We start from the raw sequence: 23268 nt of genomic DNA on the forward strand, positions 1-23268 counted from the left end.
GTGGGCATCGTTTGCCCCTCTTCAGCTGACCAAAGACTGACACGGCATGGGTCGCGGTTTGTGGTTGAGAGGGTGGATGGGCGGGTGGATGCATTTGCTGACAAATGTCTGTCAATTACACTGGTCAACACACTTTTTCTGGCATAAGGTATTCCAACGGTGTTAAGGTAATTTTGGGGTGCTGATTCCAAATCTGGCATCAGTTTTTGTCTATCACATCAGGTTTTTGAGATATCAAATATTGCATTTTCAATAAAAACTGCAGAAAAAAATATTAAATAAATGTGGATATCTACATAAACTGATATTATAAACACACTATCCTAAAAATACAGCGCCATATTTTAACACTAAAGCAGTCACTGACTCGCAACAACTTGCAATCATAAGTGACGGAGTTAATTTCGGGTAAAATCAATGAAAATGGGGTATGCCGAGAGCATAAAATGAGATGTGATAGAGCAAATCTGAGACCATATTTGGAATCTAAACCCTGAAATTAGTCTAAAACAGCTGCAAAAGTCCAGGCCAGAATTTTTTTTTGTTGACCAGTGTTATCGGTATATTCTACGGCTAATACTTTTACATTCTCTCTACGAATGGTTGTCATTTAGTTATGTATCTTTGTTTTAGGTTACGAACACCTTGATAATTGTTTTTTACCCTTTTATCTGGCAACAAAACTGACACCTTTTTTTACAAGGAGTCATGTTTGCATTGACCACAATACCTGCGGTCGCAATGCAAACAAAAAACACAACTCTGATAATGTATGCACTGTCCTTGAAATTGATAATAAAATAAAAAATAAAAAGGTGTCAGTTTTGTTGCCAGATAAAAGGGTAAAAAAACAATCATCATATTTTGCTACTGGCAAAAGAGGTTCCAATGATGAACACCTTGATATCAGGTGAGAGTTCTTTGAGAAAAAATACCTTTACCTTTCAGATGGACATCGCAGAAGGTTTCAAATCATCGACGGGAGTATAAACATGAATGCTCGATCCAAGTAAGCGTGGGGCGATGCCTACCCACAAACATCTGGATCGAACAATAACTGTCCAAAGTTACGGCCGTCGTCACTGACTTCTTCCGAGAACGTAACGTGGCCACGTGGCCGCGGACGCGTCAGGAAACAAACCAAAAAAACAACGAGCGAATGACGGCCGATGGACAAAGCAGCGGTGACGGAATAGCGTCAGAAATAGCTGGCGGGAGATGAAGACGTTTGCTGATTTTTTTTTTTTAAAGTGTGGAGGGGGGAGGAGGGTCGTTGCTTAGATGGTGCTCGCGAAAGTAGCTGGCGCGCCGGAGCCCAAGAGATATGGGCTCGTGGTCGGCGTTCCTCCAGCAGTGGATAAAGCGTAGCCGTGTTCGTGACGTTGCTTGAACGACGGTGGGGGTCACTCGGGATCGGCATGCCAAGTGCGTTCGGTGTGCGTGATGCGTGTGTACACAACGCAGTGTGTACACAACGCACGAGGGGGTGGGTGGCCAATGCATTGTGTTCACAATGCAGTGTGCGGAATACGGGCACGCGGCCTTCAATGGCAACGCATACACACCGTTGCATACGTGCCCAAACATAGGTACACAATATATACATACACACGCAATACACATGCACAGAATACATGCACGATGCATATACTCTGTACATAATGCACGCTTACACAATGCATGCATAAACAATGCATGCGTACACGATTCATAATACAATGCACGTGTACACTATGCATACATGCATAATGCATGTGTACAGAATGCATACATAATGAATGTGCACCCCGCGCATGCATTCGCTATGCATTCATACACAATGCATACATCATTTAAATGCAATACATTTACGCGCAATGCATTCATAACACAATGTGATACGCACGTCGACACACATGCATGCGTGCACAGATACACGTTGAATGTGTTCATATACGCACGCAACGCCTTCTTACACACCTAATTCATAAGTGCACTATAAATACGCGCATTCAAAACACGCTTGCATAATGCAGAATGCACACGGACACACAAACTCACACCCTCATACACAATACATTAACACACACCACTCCGCGACACCACGTGCTACGAAAAATATAGACAAAGATCCCCCGCATAGCCTTTAACAGACTGTTGGGACAAGTGCCGTTAATGAGCAACGACGAAGGTCGGCACGGCACACGAGGTCGTGGGTGGGAAGCCCCACGCCCGACCGCCTTTGTCTCTCGAGTAGCGATGCACACACATCGCACCAGGTACTATAAATTCGAGGCTGAGTGGACCTAGGCGAGACCGAGGACCGGCTCAGACAATCGTCGTTAGTGTTGGTCGTGAGCGGGAGTCGAACTCGGGTCACCGGTTGCGTAGCGCAGCAGCGCTCTCTGCTACGCTACCGCTCCAAAGCCAAAGTCCCCCCCCCCTCCGTATAGCCTTAACAGACTGTTGGGGCAAGTGCTGTTAGCTTATGCTGCCCTCCCCCTTTACCCACACCCACACACACTCCACTACACACACAAAGCCATAATCCCAGTATCCTGGAGACTTGGCGCACAAAGTGAAAATATGGAGAGAGCAGAGGGCGAACGAGGCAACTTGGTTGGTCGACGAGCGAGCGAGAGAGCGAACGGGGGGGCGAGCTCGCGCGGGATAACAGAGAAAGGGCCGAAGGAAGGAGGTGATGGAGGAGGTGATGGAGGAGGAGGAGGTGATGGAGGAGGTATACAGTACAGGCGATGAGGGTGCGTGTAATCGGCGTGGCGAGGGGGAGGGCAGCGACCGTGGAGAAAGCCGCCTTTGTGAAGCGGTTCCCTTTGGTCTCGGGCGGGCTCACGAAACCGAAAACCCCCGCGTCGTCTCGTGAAGAGGCGCTCACCGAGTCGCGGAGGAGCCCGGCCCCGTCATCAATTGAGATGCACGCCGCGCATTTATCCTACCCCCCCCACCCCATCTCGCTTCGTGCAGATTACGTTCGTTCCACTGTACCCGTGCTAACATCGCTCGGGCCCGTGTGCGCGTGTGGGTGGAGGTGAGCCAAGTGCGTGCCTGAGCGGTTCGCGCGCGCTGCGCTACGAACCCGGGCACACGGGGACACGAGGTTTGGTTCCCGCTCGCGGGCAACGCCAAGTGACGAGTGTCTGCACCGGTCCTGGGCGCCCCCCTAGGTCGACTCGGCCTCAAATGAGCACCCGACGCGGTGCGTAAACGTCGACACCGCTGGGGAGACAAAGGCGGCCGGGCGTGGTTGCTGACCACCCACCGTTTCGTGTGCCTGCCTTCATATGTGCTCGCTAACGGCACTTGCCCCAACAGTCCATGCAGGCTATATGGGTGGTCTTTGTCTTTGTGAGCGCGCTGTGCCACGAACTCGGCGGACCCGAGTTCGATTCCCGCTCACGGTCACCAACACCCAGTGACGGTCTTCTGAAGCGGTTCTGGGCCGGTTCTGAGTCACCTGGGCCTCCCCTAGATCGGCTCAGCCTACAATTGAGTAGCCGGTGCGATGTTTAAACATCGCCACTCGGCCTTCACAGGTGCTCGCTCACAGCACTTGCCCCTAAAGTCTGTTAAGGCTACACGGGGGGATCTTTGTGTGTGTGTGTACTTGACGCGTGCGTGGGGAGCTGTTGTGTAGTGGATAGCGCGCTGCACCACGGACCTGGCCACCTGGGTGGAATCCTTGCTCACGGATAACATCAGTGGCAAACATACCCCGGACACGGCTTGTGCACGAGTGTGCCCCAGCCGGAGGAGCGGTGGCGCAGTGGTTAACTCATTTTACTGCTACGTGCCAGCGACCCGAATCCAAGTTCAAGTCCAAGACAATTTATTTTAGACGCGACAAAGCCAAAGATCCCTCTCCCCCCCTCCCCCATATAGCCTTCCATAGCCTGTGGGGGCAAGTGCTGCTAGCGAGCACCTATTTTTACACTTTACACATTACACATATACACACACACACTCCACGACCGTCGGATAATTATCCGGCGACAGCAACCATCAGTGGTGGGCGATATATGATCCTGTGTTGGTGCTTATCGAGATCGACTCAACCTTAAATGATTACGTTTGTGGACGCGGGCGGGGGGGGGGCAAATTGAGCGGCCGTGGTTCTGGCCACAAAGTCACTCGCTTTGTGCGCAGCGCCAGCCTTGGTGAGAGGTGCTCGCTAACAGCACTTGGCCCAGCAGTCTATGCGAGCCACACCGGGGGGGGAGCGAGGGGTCTTTGTAATCGGGCCAGACACGAAGGGCAGTGTGGAAAGAAGAGAGATGGAAGGGACTTGGGGAGAGAAAAGGAGCGGATTGAAAGGGGGGAGAGACACACACACACACAAAAGTACAAACAGGAGGTGGTCTCGCTGGCATTAAGGGGATACCAAAGGGGATAGCATCTGCAAATCTTTAGTTGAGCCTTAGACCCCTCACTCGAGCACCCCGCTGACGCGGTGTGAGTGTACCTATATCAGCTTTCAGTCTGATCTGTGTCCGTCTGCACACACACACACTGGCGCGCACACACACACACAGACAGGCACGCACACGCACACACACACGTGCGTTGTGATCAACCGTTCACGTTTATTTCCAGTGTCCCGTGATGCACTCCACTCGTTGCTACAGAGCCGCCCGTGACTTCACTGCCGCCATCGTCATCGTCGTAGAAGCGGGACACTTGGAGTGTCGTTTAAAGTCCGATGCGGGCATGGGGGTGGGTGCTTCATTTGATTGCCTGGGACTGCGTATATCGCTCTGCTGTGTGTGTGTGGACTGCGTTTTGCGCGTGTGACTTCGTCTGTCGATACGCTTTGGGATGATGCGCGTCTGTGCGGGTTTGTCTGTGTGTTGTGCTTGTGTGTTTACGCGTGTTAGGCAGTGGGTGTGTGCATGAGTGAGTGTGCGCGTGTGTGAGTGAGCGAGTGTGAGTCAGTGTGTGTGTGCATGAGTGAGTGTGAGTGTGCGTGAGTGAGTGAGCGAGTGTGTGCATGAGTGAGTGTGCGCGTGTGTGAGTGAGCGAGTGTGTCTGTGTGTGTGTGTGTGACTGAGTGAGTGTGCGCGTGTGTGAGTGAGCGAGTGTGAGTCAAAGTGTGAGTGTGACTGAGTGAATGTGAGTGCGCGTGAGTGAGCGAGTGTGTGTAAGTGTGTGCGCGCGTGCGTGAGTGAACGTGTGTGTATGTGTGTGTTATTGAGTGAATGTGAGTGTGCGTGAATGAATGAGTGTAAGTGTGTGAGTTTGTGTGTGTGTGACGGAGTGAATGTGAGTGAGCGAGTGTGTGTGTGCGCGTGTGTGAGTGATTGTGTGTGTGTGTGTGAGTGTTCGCGTGTGAGTCTGTCTGTGTGTGTGACTGAATGAATGTGAGTGCGAGCGAGTGTGTGTGAGTGTGTGCGCGCGTGTGAGTCTGTGTGTGTGTGACTGAGTGAATGTGAGTGAGCGAGTGTGTGTGTAAGTGAGCGCGTGTGAGTCTGTGTGTGTGTGTGACTGAGTGAATGTGAATGCGCCTGAATGCGCGTGAGTGAGTGTGTGCGCGCGTCTGTGAGTGAGCGTGTGTGTGAATGAGTGAGTGTTTGTGTGACTGAGTGAGTGAGTGTGTGAGTGAGTGTGTGTGTGACTGAATGAGTGAGTGTGTGACTGAGTGCGTGTGTGACTGAGTAAGTGTGTGACTGAGTAAGTGTGTGAGTGAGTGTGTGTGACAGAGTGAGCGTGTGTGTGACTGAATGAGCGGGTGTGTGTGACTGAGTGAGTGTGTGTGACTGAGTGAGTGAGTGTGTGACTGAGTGAGTGTGTGAGCATGTGTGTGTGTGACTGAATGAGTGTGTATGTGACTGAGTGACTGAGTGAGTGTGTGAGCGTGTGTGTGTGTGTGACTGAGTGAGTGTATGACTGAGTGAGTGAGTGTGTTAGCGTGTGTGTGTGACTGAATGAGTGTGTGTGTGACTGAGTGAGTGTGTGTGTGACTGAGTGAGCGTGTGTGTGTGACTGAGCGAGTGTGTGTGTGTGACTGATTGAGTGTGTGACTGAGTGAGTGTGTGTGTGACTGAGTGAGCGTGTGTGTGTGCGACTGAGCGAGTGTGTGTGTGTGACTGAGTGAGTGTGTGTGTGACTGAGTGAGCGTGTGTGTGTGTGACTGAGCGAGTGTGTGTGTGTGACTGAGTGTGTGTGTGACTGAGTGAGCGTGTGTGTGTGACTGAGCGAGTGTGTGTGTGACTGAGTGAGCGTGTGTGTGTGTGACTGAGCGAGTGTGTGTGTGTGACTGAGTGAGTGAGTGTGTGACTGAGTGAGTGAGCGTGTGTGTGTTTGAACAGTCGTAATTATTCTCGCGGTAAGTGTCAAACACGACGGCCGGGCTTACGCGGAGGAATGTAATAATCGTTTTACAGAAGAAGGAAACGGCTCAAGTCTCTAAGCGCACTTTAATCTTTTGTTCGACAGCTGCAACACAGCGCGATTGAGCCTAATAAAGACGGCGGTGGCGGAACAGAAGGAGGTGGAGGATGAGAAGGACGAGTGAGAGAGCGGAGAGGAACGATGACCGATCCGCGCCTCCGATTAGCGCGCATGGCTACGTACGGCGCGAAAGAAGCTCAGCTGCACAGGAAAAGCACGAGCAATGATGACATGGGAGGAGGAGGAGGAGAAGAGATGAGATTACTGCAGCGAGTTAGTTATTTAGTTGTTTTGTTGTTGGAGAGCACGAGAAGGAGTTGTAACGAATGGAGTACAACGGAGTTGCTCGAGGTTTTTAAAAGGGAAGGCGAGAGACGGGCGCGTGTCAACAAGGGGGGTCGGCTCGGATTTAAATATCAAGAAGTTCCTCTCGCTCGGCCTCGCTTGAACTGCGCTGAACTTGAACTCGGAGGCCCTGCGGACTCAGCCCACGGATAAAATGAGGACCGCGGAGATGTGATGATTGTTGCGCGCGGGGACTCTGGGAGGACACCACGCGCAAGCCTCGGGTAAATGTGTCTTCTCCCCGCTAATTATTGACTCGTTTGTGACGACGGCGGTGATGATGATCGTTGTTGTTGTTGTTGTCTCTGCAGCCACCCCCACACACCCACACAGCCACGGACCCCCACGACCCTCCTCCCCCACTCCCTGCACCACCCACACCCACCCCACCGACGTCCACCGAATCGAGTCGTGGTTGTTGTTTTTGTTGTTGTTGTTGTTTTTTTGTTGTTGTTGTTTTTGTTGTTGTTGTTTTTGTTGATGTTGTTGTTCAATCGCGCGGTTTGCCGAGCACGTGGGGCCCAAAACGCCACGCGGTCAGCAACAAGCAGCTGAGTGAGATGTCGTACCGAGTGACCCGCCTACCTCGATACCCACCTGTGTGTGTGTACACCTATACCTACTGTGTACACCTATACCTACTGTGTGTGTGTACACCTATACCTACTGTGTGTGTGTACACCTATACCTACTGTGTGTGTGTACACCTATACCTACTGTGTGTGTGTACACCTATACCTACTGTGTGTGTGTACACCTATACCTACTGTGTACACCTATACCTACTGTGTGTGTGTACACCTATACCTACTGTGTACACCTATACCTACTGTGTGTGTGTACACCTATACCTACTGTGTGTGTGTACACCTATACCCACCTGTGTGTGTGTACACCTATACCTACTGTGTGTGTACACCTATACCCACCTACTGTGTACACCTATACCTACTGTGTGTGTGTACACCTATACCAACCTGTGTGTGTGTACACCTATACCTACTGTGTGTCCTGTGTGTGTGTACACCTATACCTACTGTGTGTCCTGTGTGTGTGTACACCTATACCTACTGTGTGTGTACACCTATACCTACTGTGTGTGTACACCTATACCCACCTGTGTGTGTGTACACCTATACCTACTGTGTGTGTGTACACATATACCCACCTGTGTGTGTGTACACCTATACCTACTGTGTGTGTGTACACCTATACCTGTGTGTGTACACCTATACCTACTGTGTGTGTGTACACCTATACCTGTGTGTGTACACCTATACCTACTGTGTGTGTGTACACCTATACCTGTGTGTGTGTACACCTATACCTACTGTGTGTGTGTACACCTATACCTGTGTGTGTACACCTATACCTACCTGTGTGTGTACACCTATACCTACTGTGTGTGTGTACACCTATACCTACCTGTGTGTGTACACCTATACCTACTGTGTGTGTGTACACCTATTCCTACTGTGTGTGTGTACACCTATACCTACCTGTGTGTGTGTACACCTATACCCACCTGTGTGTGTACACCTATACCTACTGTGTGTGTGTACACCTATACCTACTGTGTGTGTGTACACCTATACCTACTGTGTGTGTGTACACCTATACCTACTGTGTGTGTGTACACCTATACCTACCTGTGTGTGTGTACACCTATACCTACTGTGTGTACACCTATACCTACTGTGTGTGTGTACACCTATACCCACCTGTGTGTGTGTACACCTATACCTGTGTGTGTACACCTATACCTACTGTGTGTGTGTACACCTATACCTGTGTGTGTGTACACCTATACCTGTGTGTGTGTACACCTATACCTACTGTGTGTGTACACCTATACCTGTGTGTGTACACCTATACCTACTGTGTGTGTGTACACCTATACCTGTGTGTGTGTACACCTATACCTACCTGTGTGTGTACACCTATACCTGTGTGTGTGTACACCTATACCTACTGTGTGTGTGTACACCTATACCTACCTGTGTGTGTGTACACCTATACCTACTGTGCGTACACCTATACCCACCTGTGTGTGTGTACACCTATACCTGTGTGTGTACACCTATACCCACCTGTGAGTGTGTACACCTATACCTACTGTGTGTGTGTACACCTATACCTACTGTGTGTGTGTACACCTATACCTGTGTGTGTGTGTACACCTATACCCACCTGTGTGTGTACACCTATACCTGTGTGTGTGTACACCTATACCTGTGTGTGTGTGTACACCTATACCCACCTGTGTGTGTACACCTATACCTGTGTGTGTGTACACCTATACCTGTGTGTGTGTGTACACCTATACCTACCTGTGTGTGTGTACACCTATACCTACCTGTGTGTGTGTGTACACCTATACCTGTGTGTGTGTACACCTATACCTACCTGTGTGTGTACACCTATACCTGTGTGTGTGTACACCTATACCTGTGTGTGTGTGTACACTTATACCCACCTGTGTGTGTGTACACCTATACCTGTGTGTGTGTACACCTATACCTACCTGTGTGTGTACACCTATACCTGTGTGTGTGTGTACACCTATACCTACCTGTGTGTGTACACCTATACCTGTGTGTGTGTGTACACCTATACTTACCTATGTGTGTGTACACCTATACCTACTGTGTGTGTACACCTATACCTACTGTGTGTGTACACCTATACCTGTGTGTGTACACCTATACCTACTGTGTGTGTACACCTATACCTGTGTGTGTACACCTATACCCACCTGTGTGTGTACACCTATACCTGTGTGTGTGTGTACACCTATACCCACCTGTGTGTGTACACCTATACCTGTGTGTGTGTACACCTATACCTGTGTGTGTGTGTACACCTATACCCACCTGTGTGTGTACACCTATACCTGTGTGTGTGTACACCTATACCTGTGTGTGTGTGTACACCTATACCTACCTGTGTGTGTGTACACCTATACCTACCTGTGTGTGTGTGTACACCTATACCTGTGTGTGTGTACACCTATACCTACCTGTGTGTGTACACCTATACCTGTGTGTGTGTACACCTATACCTGTGTGTGTGTGTACACTTATACCCACCTGTGTGTGTGTACACCTATACCTGTGTGTGTGTACACCTATACCTACCTGTGTGTGTACACCTATACCTGTGTGTGTGTGTACACCTATACCTACCTGTGTGTGTACACCTATACCTGTGTGTGTGTGTACACCTATACTTACCTATGTGTGTGTACACCTATACCTACTGTGTGTGTACACCTATACCTACTGTGTGTGTACACCTATACCTGTGTGTGTACACCTATACCTACTGTGTGTGTACACCTATACCTGTGTGTGTACACCTATACCCACCTGTGTGTGTACACCTATACCTACCTGTGTGTGTGTACACCTATACCCACCTGTGTGTGTACACCTATACCTACCTGTGTGTGTGTACACCTATACCTGTGTGTGTGTACACCTATACCTGTGTGTGTACACCTATACCCACCTGTGTGTGTGTACACCTATACCTGTGTGTGTGTACACCTATACCCACCTGTGTGTGTACACCTATACCTACCTATGTACACCTATACCTACCTGTCTGTACACATATACCTACTTATGTGCTTACCTATACCACCTGTGTATGCAAACACCTGTTTTACCTGTGTGTACACGATATATCGGAACGTGTATATGCACAAGCATACACCTATGTGGGTACGTACCGACGGCAATCTGTGTGTGCATATCTCCATGCATGTGCATGCACCTGGGCATTGATACTCATCACTACCTTTGTGTGCAGATACCTTTACCTGTGTGTACATCTATATATATATCTTCCTGTGTGTACACGTACCTAGTTTTATATGGTTTGTACCGATACCTGAGGCTTAAAATTAGCCGGGGCCGTCTTGGACTGAGCTACAGAAAATTTTTCCCACTAATACTGCGTATCGCTTTGTATACCACCAGTATGTGTACAAAGACAAAGATCCTCCGTATAGCCTTAATAGACTGCAGGGGCAAGTGCTGTTAGCGAGCACCTATGAAGACCGGCACGGCACACGAGGGGTGGGTGGCCAGCACCACGCCCGACCGCCTTTGTCTCCATAGTGGCGATGTTCACACACCACACCAGGTACTAATTTCAGGCTCAGTCGACCTAGGGGAGGCCCAGGACCGCTTGAGATAATCGTCACCGGTGTTGGCCGTGAGCGGGTCTGTGACTATATGTGCGGTGGCTCAGCGACCTCCCCTAAGTTGACCCAGCCTCAAATGAGTACCTGGTGCGGGGTGTAAACATCGGCCCTGGGGAGACAAAGGCGGCCGGGCGTGGTGCTGGCCACGCCACCATTGAGCCGTCCCGGCCTTAATAGCTGCTTGCTTGCAGTACTTGACTCAACAGTCTACTACATGCTACACGGGGGATCTTTGTCTTTGCACGTGTGTACGAGAGCTTTATATCAATGCGACTTGAATTGGCGGTGACTATTTGAACCGATCATGGGCCTACTCGAGGTCAAATCAACTTTAAATGAGTACCTGGTGCTGTGTGGAAACGCGTTTTCTCACACGGACTCCTGGCTTTGATATTCTCAACACTAACTTCCATCTCTAACACGACCCCATCTCAAACACTGACTCCCATCTCTAACACGACCCCCATCTCTAACACTGACCCCCACCTCTATCACTGACTCCCATCTCTAACACTGACCCTCATCTCTAACACTGACTCCCATCTCTAACACTGACTCCCATCTCTAACACTAACTTCCATCTCTAACACGACCCCATCTCAAACACTGACTCCCATCTCTAACACGACCCCCATCTCTAACACTGACTCCCATCTCTAACACTGACTCCCATCTCTATCACTGACTCCCATCTCTAACACTGACTCCCATCTCTATCACTGACTCCCATCTCTAACACTGACTCCCATCTCTAACACTGACCCTCATATCTAACACTGACTCCCATCTCTATCACTGACTCCCATCTCTGTCACTGACTCCCATCTCTAACACTGACCCTCATATCTAACACTGACTCCCATCTCTAACACTGACTCCCATCTCTATCACTGACTCCCATCTCTAACACTGACTCCCATCTCTAACACTGACTCCCATCTCTAACACTGACTCCCATCTCTAACACTGACCCCCATCTCTAACACTGACTCCCATCTCTAACACTGACTCCCATCTCTAACACTGACTCCCATCTCTAACACTGACTCCCATCTCTAACACTGACCCCCATCTCTAACACTGACCCCAATCTCTAACACTGACTCCCATCTCTAACACTGACCCCCATTTCTAACACTGACCCCCATCTCTAACACTGACTCCCATCTCTAACACTGACTCCCATCTCTAACACGACCCCCATCTCTAACACTGACCCGCATCTCTATCACTGACTCCCATCTCTAACACTGACTCCCATCTCTAACACTGACCCTCATATCTAACACTGACTCCCATCTCTAACACTGACTCCCATCTCTAACACTGACCTCCATCTCTAACACTGACTCCCATCTCTAACACTGACCCTCATATCTAACACTGACTCCCATCTCTAACACTGACTCCCATCTTTAACACTGACTCCCATCTCTAACACTGACCCTCATATCTAACACTGACTCCCATCTCTAACACTGACTCCCATCTCTAACACTGACCTCCATCTCTAACACTGACTCCCATCTCTATCACTGACTCCCATCTCTATCACTGACTCCCATCTCTAACACTGACTCCCATCTCTAACACTGACTCCCATCTCTAACACTGACTCCCATCTCTAACACTGACCCCCATCTCTAACACTGACTCCCATCTCTGTCACTGACTCCCATCTCTAACACTGACCCTCATATCTAACACTGACTCCCATCTCTAACACTGACTCCCATCTCTAACACTGACTCCCATCTGTAACACTGACTCCCATCTCTAACACTGACTCCCATCTCTAACAATGACCCCCATCTCTAACACTGACTCCCATCTCTATCACTGACTCCCATCTCTATCACTGACTCCCATCTCTAACAATGACCCCCATCTCTAACACTGACTCCCATCTCTAGCACTGTCCCCCATCTCTAACACTGACCCCCATCTCTAACACTGACCCCCATCTCTATCACTGACCCCCATCTCTATCACTGACTCCCATCTCTAACACTGACCCCCATCTCTAACACTGACCCCCATCTCTAACACTGACTCCCATCTCTAATACTGACCCCCATCTCTTACACTGACCCCCATCTCTAACACTGACTCCCATCTCTAGCACTGACCACCATCTCTAACACTGACTCCCATCTCTAACACTGACTCCCATCTCTAACACTGACCCCCATTTCTAACACTGACCCCCATCTCTATCACTGACCCCCATTTCTAACACTGACCCCCATCTCTAACACTGACCCCCATCTCTAACACTGACTCCCATCTCTAACACTGACTCCCATCTCTAACACTGACTCCCATCTCTAACACTGACCCCCATTTCTAACACTGACCCCCATCTCTATCACTGACCCCCATTTCTAACACTGACCCCCATCTCTATCACGGACCCCCATCTCTATCACTGACTCCCATCTCTAACACTGACCCCCATTTCTAACACTGACTCCCATCTCTAACACTGACCCCCATCTCTATCACTGACCCCCATCTCTATCACTGACTCCCATCTCTAACACTGACCCCCATTTCTAACACTGACTCCCATCTCTAACACTGACTCCGATTTCTAACACTGACTCCCATTTCTAACACTGACTCCCATCTCTAACTCTGACCCCCATTTCTAACACTGACTCCCATCTCTAACACTGACCCCCATTTCTAACACTGACTCCCATTTCTATCACTGACTCCCATCTCTAACACTGACTCCCATCTCTAACACTGACTCCCATCTCTAACACTGACCCCCATCTCTATCACTGACTCCCATCTCTAACACTGACTCCCATCTCTAACACTGACTCCCATTTCTATCACTGACTAACCATCTCTATCACTGACTCCCATCTCTAACACCGACCCCCATCTCTAACACTGACCCCCATCTCTAACACTGACCCCCATCTCTAACACTGACCCTCATCTCTAACACTGACTCCCATCTCTAACACTGACTCCCATCTCTATCACTGACTCCCATCTCTATCACTGACTCCCATCTCTAACACTGACTCCCATCTCTAACACTGACTCCCATCTCTAACACTGACTCCCATCTCTAACACTGACTCCCATCTCTATCACTGACTCCCATCTCTAACACTGACTCCCATCTCTAACACTGACCCTCATATCTAACACTGACTCCCATCTCTAACACTGACTCCCATCTCTAACACTGACTCCCATCTCTAACACTGACTCCCATCTCTAACACTGACTCCCATCTCTAACACTGACTCCCATCTCTAACACTGACCCCCATCTCTAACACTGACTCCCATCTCTAACACTGACTCCCATCTCTAACACTGACTCCCATCTCTAACACTGACCCCCATCTCTAACACTGACTCCCATCTCTAAAACTGACTCCAATCTCTAACATCGACCCCCATCTCTAACACTGTCTCCCATCTCTTACACTGACCCCCATCTCTAACACTGACCCCCATCTCTAACACTGACTCCCATCTCTAACACTGACTCCCATCTCTAACACTGACCCCCGTCTCTAACACTGACTCCCATCTCTAACACTGACTTCCATCTCTAACACTGACTCCCATCTCTAACACTGACTCCCATCTCTAACACTGACCCCCGTCTCTAACACTGACTCCCATCTCTAACACTGACTCCCATCTCTAACACTGACTCCCATCTCTAACACTGACTCCCATCTCTAACACCGACCCCCATCTCTAACACTGACTCGCATCTCTAACACTGACCCCCATCTTTAACACTGCCCCCCATCTCTAACACTGACCCCCATCTCTAACACTGACTCCCATCTCTAACACTGACCCCCATCTCTAACACTGACTCCCATCTCTAACACTGACCCCCATCTCTATCACTGATCCCATCTCTAACACCGACCCCCATCTCTAACACTGACTCCCATCTGTATCACTGACCCCCATTTTTAACACTGACCCCCATCTCTTACACTGACCCCCATCTCTAACACTGACTCCCATCTCTAACACTGACTCGCATCTCTAACACTGACCCCCATCTCTAACACTGACTCCCATCTCTAACACTGACTCCCATCTCTAACACTGACTCCCATCTTTAACACTGACTCCCATCTCTAACACTGACTCCCATCTCTAACACTGACCCCCATCTTTAACAATGACTCCCATCTCTAACACTGACTCCCATCTCTAACACTGTCTCCCATCTCTAACACTGACTCACATCTCTAACACTGACTCCCATCTCTAACATTGACCCCCATCTCTTACACTGACCCCCATCTCTAACACTGACCCCCATCTCTTACACTGACCCCCATCTTTAACACTGACTCCCATCTCTAACACTGACCCCCATCTCTAACACTGACCCCCATCTTTAACACTGACCCCCATCTCTAACACTGACCCCCATCTCTAACACTGACCCCCATCTCTTACACTGAACCCCATCTCTAACACTGACTCCCATCTCTAACATTGACCCCCATCTCTAACACCGACCGCCATCTCTAACACTGACTCCCATCTCTAACACTGACCCCCATCTCTAACACTGACCCCCATCTCTAACACTGACCCCCATCTCTAACACCGACCCCCATCTCTAACACTGACTCCCATCTCTAACACTGACCCCCATCTCTAACACCGACCCCCATCTCTAACACTGACTCCCATCTCAAACACTGACTCCCATCTCTAACACTGACCCCCATCTCTAACACTGACTCCCATTTCTAACACTGACTCCCATCTCTAACACTGACTCCGGCCTCTAACGCTGACGAAGTGATGACGGTGTCTGTGGCACGCAAATCACGACCACTCGTGAGCCAAGGAGTGGTGACGGTGGTTGTGGGTGGGGTGTAGAGGCAGACGAGGGGGGGCTGTTATCGTCTGACAAAAAGTTTCTTGATAAGGGATGCCGTGGTGTCCAGTCGTTTCCAATCATATCGCTATCACCAGACAGCTGGCATTGTGGGTGAGTAATCTTTAAATTCGTAAGTATACAAAGTATCTATATAGAGCCAAGGAATGGAACGCAATATTAGAGGATGTGTTAATTCTAGATTTGAAGCTTTCGTGACTGCAAGGAATCATATTCTTAGGTTTTTTCGGTAAAGTCACGTAGGTAAAACATCAAAATTAATGAAAATAAAATAAAACAAAAAATCACGACGTTTCGGAGGCAACACAAGTCTCCGTCATCAGGTGGGACCGTCACAGCCGAATTAGCTGCATCAATTCGGCTGTGACGGTCCCACCTGATGACGGAGACTTGTGTTGCCTCCGAAACGTCGTGATTTTTTGTTTTATTATATTTTATTTTCATTAATTTTGATGTTTTACCTACGTGACTTTACCGAAAAAAACCTAAGAATAGAGGATGTGTGATCGAGGAGATGGAGCGATGCAATCGAGTTCGCGCGGATTGCCGCTGCATCGCAAGACCGTGAGTCGCAGCGACGGCTTTGTGGCAGTGTTTATCCAGCAGCGGCGGCGAGATCATGGCTGCCGCTGATGACGATGATGCACTCATGGACGATGGTGATTGGTTGGCACTGTGCACATTTACAATGATGTTCGACAATCAGAATCTGTTTTCATCCTGGACGAATCCGATGAGCCATTAAGCTTTTTTTCACAGATGTCCAGTAGAGTTACCACAACAACAAAATAAATAAACAAAAATCGACAGCAGGCCAAAATAGATAAAAGGTGAGCGAGTCCCCAACATACATTTATCTAATTAAAGCTCATAAGTACGAATTTGAAGGGCTAGACTCCTCGGAATAAATTTGTTTTGTTCTCCAAAACTTTTAATTGTTTTATTAACAAGACGTGTCAGGTACACAACACAGAGGATATGCGAATGGGGGTTGACCCCAGCACAAGCGTACATTACGGATCACGGTGCAATGGAGACCTGTCTAAACACGCATCTTTCAATCAACGATTTCCATGAACTCTACACCGTCGGTGGCTTCCTAAGCTCCGATACCGCTGTAGGAGGGAGGGAGTGGGGGGGGAAGGGGTGGGGGTCGAGTGCCTAAATGCCCTAATGAATGCTCATAAGAATCAATGCCCAACTGGAGGATGAGTAGGAAGCAGTGAAGGGGATCCACGTTTGGTAAAACCGCGGATAATCTCACGAGAGAGAGAGAGAGAGAAGGGGAAAAAAAGACAAGATCAGTTTCCGGTCTCCGCAAATGAAGGCCGCGGAGGTTAATTGGGGTCAATCTTTTCGGGGCGAGGGTCAACCTCCAGCTCCACGTCTCGCGTCTGAACCACTTGGCACGCGTACGACGATCTCGCTCGCCCCCGAACCGAGTAATTCGCCTCCACCGCGGAGTGTGACGCTAAAGCCGACGGAAAGCGGTCGGCACTTTCACGTGAACGCTCCGATAGAACCCTGAACGCAAAAGTCACGGCTCGTTGTTGATCTCGCGATTATTTCGGTTGCCAACAACCGTGTGTCGTGCAGCCTCCGCCACCCGACACGGCCATATTTGCGAGATGTCGTGGATTCGCTCTCCAACACACCGGCGAGCCTGAAACAATGCGAACATAAAATATTTATAGAAAATCTGCACGTTAAATCAACTTTATTTGTTTGTCTGTGTTGCACGGAGCAGGGTATACGACACAATTCGGGATGTTTACTCGCGCGATCTGTCCCAAAATGTCAATTACGAATCCACCCCTCAACCCTTCGCTGCGTGGGAGGTCTCTGCTTCTCCTCTGCTGATCACTTTGTCTAGAAACCCCGTACTCACCCTCCCCTCTTGCTGTCGACTCCTGCCCTCTGCTCAAGTTCAGCCTCATCACCATTTCCTACAAACCAAAACAATTCGCTTGGTTCCTTTTACAATTGCGTCTCGAGACGCGATCGCTTTGGCGACTTCAACGTCGCGTTGTCTGTTTTATAGACACGCACAGAGAGAGCCATCGACTCACAGAGACACATAGACTCACATAGATACCCATAGATTCACGGAGAGACCCATAGATTCATGTAAAGACACATAGACTCATGTGGAGACCCATAGACTCACATAGAGACCCATAGACTCGCGTGGAGACCCATATACTCACATAGAGACCCATAGATTCATGTAGAGACACATAAACTCACGTGGAGACCCATAGACTCACATAGAGACACATAGACTCACATAGAGACCCATAGATTCACGTAGAGACCCATGGATTAACGTAGAGACCCATATACTCACATAGAGACCCATAGACTCACTTAGAGACCTATAGACTCACATAGAGACCTTTCCACTCACATATAGACCTTTCAATTCACATAGAGACCTTTCAACTTACATAGAGACCCATAGACTTACCTAGAGACCCACAGACTCACGTAGAGACCCATAGACTTACATATAGACCCATAACCTCACACAGATACCTTTAGACTCATATAGAGACCTTTCCACTCACAAAGAGACCTTTCAACTTACATAGAGACCCATAGAGTCACATAGATTGACACCTGCGAATCACTGCCACTGGGAGAAAAGTGGGGGCTAAGTTTTGCCCAATCCTGTGCTAACTGGCTCAACTAACGTGATTCACACTCCGTACAAAACTTAAGATGCCCAAACCTGTCCTGTGGAACGTCTTGAGATGCGACCGCACTGAGACATCGCTTTCGAAATCCACGTTGCACTTTGGGGGTGTAAGGATGCATCATCAGCCGACGTTGTCAATCGATATGGATCCTAAAGATCGTATCGGTGAGACACGTGACGTGTTGACGCTGCTGCTGCTGCTGCATGTGCAGTGGTGGTGCACATGTACCATGAACACAAAACAATAATAATAGGCGACGTTTCGGGCAATGGCCCTTCTTCCACGTGCTATGAACGAAACAGAAGAGAAGGGGCAAACGATACAAACGAAAGGGTACGCTCGAGACGAGAAAATCATGGATTATTGATCCGTTACGATTCGTCGATTGGCCCACTAGCTAATTGTTAGACCACTATTGATTGGTACTATTGATACACTACTATTGAATGGTACTATCGATAGAATGTTCCCGTCTCAAGCCCGAGTCAACCTTGGGCAAGGCCGTAATTATAATTTTTATTGGGGGGGGGGGGACACACATCCCCCCCCCTATATTCAAATATGTTAAAAATGCCCCCCCCCCAATATATTGCTATAAAATAGATTTCTGTTTATATAATTGTGGTTATGGTTGCACTTTAGTAATCGCTAACCTATGCTATTACATACAATGAAACAAGAAAATGTAAAAAAAGAAAAAAACAGAGCAATGTAATACAATACACTATTATACATTATTGTTAAAAATACATAAAAAGTCCATCCTGTGTGTTAGTGAATTTTTAATATTTTAGGCAGGAAATTCGTTTTCAAATTTAAATTTTTTTGTCGGGGGGGGGGGGGGACACACCCCCAGACCCCCTGGAAGATTTGGTCCCCCCCAATGTTGATTCCATGGCTACGGCCTTGAACTAGGGGGTGCCGTGCACCGGTTCGCCCAGCCGCCTACACACTGCACCACGTGCTCTTTCAGGTCGAGTCGACCTCGGGGACGGCCCAGCGCTGATTCGGCTATCACAGATATTAGCCGTGGGCAGGAATGGAACTCGGTTTATCGCGCTGTGCGCTAAGCACTGCACCACCTGTCCCCATAAGAAGCGTCGAGTCTATATACATGTCTTTGACGATGCATCGTGTTAATCATTAGCAAGCGATTTTCTTTGCAATTCTATCTTAGAACACGCATTGCAAGTGAACGTATTATTGTGGATAGGCGTACCTACATTGTAGCCATGTGGTGGCACGTGACGTCGATGATCGCTCCTGCAAGCCATCATAGCGAGAAATCAAGTCCTAAATATGTGACCTGTCATTTACTCAGCCCATCATCCCTCCGGAGAGGCGTGGGGGCGAGAGGGTCGATAAAACAAGTACCACATTTGTGAGGAAATCAGCAGTTTTGTCGTTCTTTGGAGAGACTCTCCCTCTGCCTGCCATAGTAATGTGGAATTTCCACCACTCTAGCCGGGCTGTGAATGTGAGGTGAGCACCGATGCCCCAATGCTCACTTGAGCAGGAAAGTCACTCTGCCTTTAATTGACACTGATCGGGTCACCCCCCACGATGCAGACACGTGCGACTCTAGGGGGCGGAGGGGGGGGGGTTAGGGGGTGGGGGGGGGGGTTAGGGGGTGGGGGGCTCTCCCAGGGTCTCGTACACGACGGGGGGTCTCCGTGTCGCGTTCGCGCCCATTATCCCCCAATTAACGGGGTCTGCCCCCCTCGACTTACCCCCCCCCTCTCCGTGCCCGCAGTTCCCTTCCCATAGTCCCCTCTCCGCAACAGTTACCCCCCAACCCCCACAACACCCCCCCCCCCATTCCTTGTCCCATCGTCTGGGTTCACTCCCGGGTCAAATTGCGCGGCGTACTCACCACGCACTCGCGGTTGAGTCAGCATGAGTTACCGTGCATCGATCAATCGCCACCATCTCCATAATTATCAGCGTCGCCATTGAGTATCGATCGCCATCATCATCATGCATCACCATTATCACGACGCAATCAATACCACCCCATCATCATAATAATCATCATCATCATTATTCATCACCATGATCACGACGCAATCAATACCACCCCATCATCATAATCATCATCATCATTATTCATCACCATGATCACGACGCCATCAATACCATCTCGTTATCATAATCATCATTCATCACCATTATCATGACGCAATCAATACCTTCCCGTCATCATCATTCATCATCAATCGCTAATCGGTATCATGAATCGTAAATCACCGCCATCATGATTAATCAATAACAGCATCAATCAGCATCATCAGAGGTAATCAATGCGCAGAGCAGGCAAGGATGGCGCGTCAAAGGGTTGAAGAAACTGGGGTAGAGGGCCGTGTGGGAGATTAGTTTAACATCTGTGTGCTGAGAAGGGCCCTTGCCTGAAACGTCGTTCTAATATATATATTTTTGCGCGTGCAACATTGTCGACGCGATATCACAACGCCATCGGCGCTTGGTTGACTTTTTGGACAGACTCGCCCCCGTCATAGTAACGTGGAATTTCCCATAGACTCACATAGGCGCGCAAGTCCACAAACGAAAAACCAACAACGGTTATGCAAAATCCTGCAGGGTAAAAACCTAAAATATTAAAACAAACCCAAAAAAAGTTTGTTTCAAGAATGTTTCGGAGTTTTTGGGGGAAATCGATTGGGTCCACTGATATCGATACCCGCGCGCAGTCCCCCAGTGGACGTCAGTGGGGGGGGGGGGGGGGTGGAGGGGGAATCGGTTCGCGATGTATGCACCCCCAGCGTGCGCTCCATCGATTGCCCTTTTTTGTGTATGTGTGTGTATGTGTGTATGTGTGTGTATGTGTGTGTGTGTATGTGTGTGTGTATGTATGTGTGTGTGTATGTGTGTGTGTATGTGTGTGTGTATGTGTGTATGTGTGTGTATGTGTGTGTGTGTATGTGTGTGTGTATGTATGTGTGTGTGTATGTGTGTGTGTATGTGTGTGTGTGTGTATGTGTGTGTATGTGTGTGTGTATGTGTGTGTATGTGTGTGTGTTTGTGTGTGTGTTTGTGTGTGTGTATGTGTGTGTTTGTGTGTGTGTGTGTATGTGTGTGTGTTTGTGTGTGTATGTGTGTGTGTATGTGTGTGTTTATGTGTGTGTATGTGTGTATGTGTGTGTATGTGTGTGTATGTGTGTGTATGTGTGTGTGTATGTGTGTGTGTATGTGTGTATATGTGTGTATGTGTGTGTGTGTATGTGTATGTATGTGTGTGTTTGTGTATGTGTGTGTGTATGTATGTGTGTGTGTGTCACAAGCGCCACTCCACAACGACACTCGGACGCGTCGTCATTCAGCCGAGATGGGTGCGAGTCACAGGGACAGTGTTGGTTGTTTTTTGTTTTTTTTGTTTTAGGAACTTTTCAGATTTTAGTAGGCATGTATAAATACTGGATATATAATACACGTGTGTGTACTTTCATATCAAATATATCCTCTTCATAATTCTGCAGGAGAGAGAAATAACGAGTGTACAGATTCATCGGCGTGTTTTGGTGCCTGTGTGTGTGTGGTTGGGAGCGGTGGTGCAGTGGTTAGCGCTCTGCGAACCCGAGTTTCGATTCCCGCTCACGCTAATCACGCCTTGACGATCGTCCGAACCGGTTCCTCGCCTCCCCTGTGTCGACTTAGCTTCAAATGAGTTACTGTACCTGGTGCGGTGTGTAAATATCGCCACGGGGAAGACAAAGGCGGCCGGGCGTGGTACTAGCAAACAAGAACCCCCCTCGTGTGCCGTGCCGGCCTTCATACGTGCTCCCCCTAACATAACTTGTCTTCGACTGTCTGTTAAGGCAGTGCGAGGTATCTTTGTTGTTGGTGTTGTGCGTGCATGTCTGAGTTTGTGTATGCGTGGATATTGAGTGTGTGTGTGCAAAAGAGATGAGTGTGTGTGTGTATCTGGTGAGCGGTAGTGTATTGAGTTAGCGCTACGAACCCGGCGACCCGGGTTCGATTTCCGCTCAACGCCAGTGACGATTATCTGAACCGGTCCTGGGTCTCCCTTAGGTCGACTGAACCTCAAATGAGTACCTGGTTGCGGCGTGTATACATCGCAAACCGGGGAGACAAAGGCGGCCGGGCGTGGGTGTTGGCCACCCATCCCCTCGTGTGCCGTGCCGGCCTTCATAGGTGCTCGCAAACGGCACTTGCCCCGACAGTCTGTGAAGGCTATACGGGGCGGGGCCTTTGTCATTGTCCCTGTGTGAGAGATGGATTGTGTGTGGTGTGTGTTTGGGCGATGGATGTTGTGTGTGAGTGTTATGTGCGCGCGTTGTGGGTTGTATATGTGTGCGCGCGCGTGTATGATTTACAATTCGCTCGCGAAAGGCCGATTCGCTTCCCCTTTTTCGTTTCACGATGGGATCGTCAATAAAGATGCGTTTTACTTTTAACGGTTTGTAAAATGAAAAAAAAATTGCCGCTGTAAATCCGCGGTAACGAAGAGCAGAAGCGTTCGTTCCATTTGGCAAACAACAACGAAAAAAAACTAAATATGATAACGTGATCCACCTGTGCACACAACTTTGAACTCCTCTCTCTCTCTCTCTTTCCCCAGCAGCAATTTGTTTATAGAGAACCGGCTTCGAGTCTCATCAACATGCCATGGCCTGTCAAAATCATTTTTTTTAAATACTCATTTTAATAATACGACAAATTAACGACCGCCCCGTGTTAATC

General features: G+C 48.9%; 1 protein-coding gene across 2 annotated transcripts in view; it reads left to right on the forward strand.

The window, feature by feature from the left end:
• Positions 1-6494: 6494 nt before the first annotated feature.
• The window catches only part of LOC144947038 (uncharacterized), a 40525-nt gene continuing 23751 nt past the window's right edge, over positions 6495-23268 (forward strand). The window contains exon 1 of one of the 2 annotated variants that reach the window (XM_078876181.1): positions 6495-6953. The gene's annotated coding sequence lies outside the window, so the exon portion shown is untranslated. The remainder of the gene's footprint in view (positions 6954-23268) is intronic. The other variant, XM_078876183.1, reaches the window with a different exon arrangement.

The sequence above is a fragment of the Lampetra fluviatilis genome, chromosome 43, assembly GCF_964198595.1.
Source record: "Lampetra fluviatilis chromosome 43, kcLamFluv1.1, whole genome shotgun sequence".
Classification (NCBI taxonomy): domain Eukaryota; kingdom Metazoa; phylum Chordata; class Hyperoartia; order Petromyzontiformes; family Petromyzontidae; genus Lampetra; species Lampetra fluviatilis.